The following is a 3,330-nucleotide window of genomic DNA, read 5'->3' as shown; positions in this document are numbered from 1 at the left end:
AATGACAATGACTTTTCATGCTCTTACAATGAATACTACATTCTGACACAATGCCTGTCGGTTTTTTTTTGCTTTTTTTTTTTTTTTGTTTTGGTTGCTGTAACTGAATACCCAAGACTGGGTAATATATATATATATATATATATATATATATATATATATATCACATGGTGATATCACATGGTGAGGAGACAAGAGCAGTCCTACTCAGGTCTCTCTTCCTCTTCTTATAAAGCTGCCAGTCCCATCATCAGGGCCATATTCTTATGACCTCATCTAATCCTGATTATGTCCCAGAGACCCCCACCACCAATTAATGTAAGAATTTGGGGATTAACTTTCCAACACATGAAATTTGAGGGAAACATTCACACCACAGCAACCTTCAAAGTCCAGCTTCTTTAAGTTGTGGTGGCCTGCTTTCAATTCCTTGAGCAGATCACTCTCTTTATAAACTTTTTCTTTAATCTTTTTTCACTTAAATCTTAGTCTCCCAACTCATTCTTTATTCTTGGATTAAATTTCACTTCTCAGAGAAGATTTCACAGCCATGTTATTTACAGTAATTATTACTACACCACTACTGTGCCCTGTCATTTTATCTTGTACTCTTATTTTCTTTTATGACATGTCTTAAAATTTGTTTGCAGATATTCATTTATGGGTTTGTATGACACCTGTTTATACCACTGGACTATAAACTCAATGAAGTTAATAATTATGTTAATTTTCTTAACTAAGCACCCTATACTCGTCTACAGATATCCTGGACAATATTAGTTATGTTATAATTTTTTTGAATGAAGAATGGAGGAATATATTATGATATCAGTTGAGTGGAACTAGACTTTTTATTAAAGCAGAAAAATGGCAGATGTGTTTGAATTTCTTGAATAAAACAAAAGATTATAGTGCAGTACTCAGAAAACTTGTCTAGGTCTTCTAAACCATGATTTCTGAAATAAATAAAAAGTAACAAATAAATTGGTTGAGAGGTTAATCACTGCCAAGACCTAAATTCATAACCTGGAACACTATTTAGAAGAAATATCTCAAATGACACAGAGATGAAAAACATGAGATAACAGATAAGAGATTTGGAGAATAAACCTCAGAGATCAAAAGTACAAATGACAGGATTTCAGGAGGAGAGAAAAAAAATAAAAGAGAGGCAATAAGTGCCTATAGGAACATTTCCCTGAGGGATATGGGTAGAGCAAATGAAAATGACAGAAGTTCCAGTCAGATTTGGTGAGAAAAGACACATACACTTAAGTTCATTCTAATAAAATTATAGAGTTCCAGTGCTAAAGAGAAAATCTTACAAACTTTCAGATAAAATACAAAAGGATCTGTATTACTTGTCCTGGGCTACCATGACAGAATGACAGACTTGTTGGCTTAAACAACATGAATTTATTTCCTCACAGTTCTGGTGGCCAGAAGTTCAAGATCAAAGCATCAGGATGAATGGTTTCTAGTGAGACCTCTTTCTGGCTTGCAGACAGCTGTGTCTTCACGTTGCCTTTCCTTTAGCTGCACAAGCAAAGAAAGAGAGAGAGACAGAGAGACAGAGAGATCTGGCATCTTCTTTTTCTTTTTATCAGTCCTGTTTGATTATGACCACACCCTAATGATGTCGTTTAACCTCTCTTATCTCCCAAAAGGCCCTATCTCCAAATGTATTGCATTGGAATTGGGCTTCAACATATAAAATTTTGTGGGACACAATTTAGTACATAACAACATTTATAATGAAAAAATAATGAGACCACCATTGCTCTGATTGTCTAAAAGGCTGGAAGCTAGATGAGTTTAGGATAATATTTGAAGACTACTGAGAGGAAGGACTACAACTGAACTATCCTGTGCCTAGTCAAGTTATTATTTGTCTCTTGGGAGTAAAAGAAATATATTTATAAAGACATTTGGATTGAAAGAATAGATCACTCAGTTCATCGGAAGGAAACACTCAATGACCAACTCCAACAAATAGATCCATCATAATAGAAATCTCAAGGTAAGAAAAATGGAGGAATAGAGAAACATGTGTAAACCCTGGTTTACACGTATAAATCTAAATGGATGGTGGTAGACTTTCCAGTAATGTGAAATAGAGCAATAATATGGTTTATTAAAATAGAAGGAGCATCTGCAAGGAAATTATAATAGCTTACATCTGAACATACTTCATTAGGTCTGTGAAACCAGAGTTGGATGGTAGTTGGGAGGGAAAGGGAAGAAGTATTCTAAAAATGTCATCTGGGTGAGACTTGAGCAGTGGAAAGAAAAGAAAGAAAGAGAGAGAGAGAGAGAAAGAGAGAGAGAGAGAGAGACGAAAGAAAGAAAGAAAGAAAGAAAGAAAGAAAGAAAGAAAGAAAGAAAGAAAGAAAGAAAGAAGAGAAGAGAGAAGAGAGAAAGAGAGAAAGAGAGAAAGAGAGAAAGAGAGAAAGAGAGAAAGGAGGGAAGGAGGGAGGGAAGGAGGGAAGGAAGGAAGGAAGGAAGGAAGGAAGGAAGGAAGGAAGGAAGGAAGGAAGGAAGGAAAAAGTAGTGTAAGATTTCATCTCATAGAAGGGTAAGGAGATGAGGTTAATAGAATATTTGGTATAGGAAAGAGTTGGAATCATATTAGTAGATAAATAGGGTCTGATTATGAGTCCTTGAAAAGGGAAAGTGATCAGTTAGAATATAAAACATGTACTAGAACTTCTAAATTTAAAAGTCAAGAAATAAAATAAAGACTCGGGAAGGGGAACATCACGCACAGGGGCCTATCATGGGGAGGGGGGAGGGGGGAGGAGGGAGGGCTTGCATTGGGGAGTTATACAAGATATAAATGATGAATTGATGGGTGCTGACGAGTTGATGGGTGCAGCACACCAACATGGCATAAGTATACATATGTAACAAACCTGCACGTTATGCACATGTACCCTAGAACTTAAAGTATAATAAAAAAAAAAAAAAAGACCAACTTTAGCAAATTGGTGGAAAAAAAAAAAAAAACAGGGGGAAAAAAAGAAATCACTAACGACATTAGGTGGTAAATACAAAGATGGCAGGAATACAATTAATGTATGAATTTAGGAATGAATTAAATTCTTCCATTAGAAGCAAGAGATTGATAGGGTTAAAAATTGGACAAAAATGTGCTATTTATTTAAAAAGATATATTTAATGCATTTTTAAAATTAAAAATAGATAAAGAGAGATATTAGGCAAATGAGAACAAAACTAACAGCAGAAGTGGCAATTATATTTTACCTAATATAATCTAGGTGAAATGTTCTATTAAAAACACCAAACAGAGGGGCATAATATAATAATAGA

This window comes from Rhinopithecus roxellana, chromosome 5, assembly GCF_007565055.1.
Source record: "Rhinopithecus roxellana isolate Shanxi Qingling chromosome 5, ASM756505v1, whole genome shotgun sequence".
Taxonomy (NCBI): Eukaryota; Metazoa; Chordata; class Mammalia; order Primates; family Cercopithecidae; genus Rhinopithecus; species Rhinopithecus roxellana.
Note: the sequence above shows the minus strand (reverse complement) of the source record.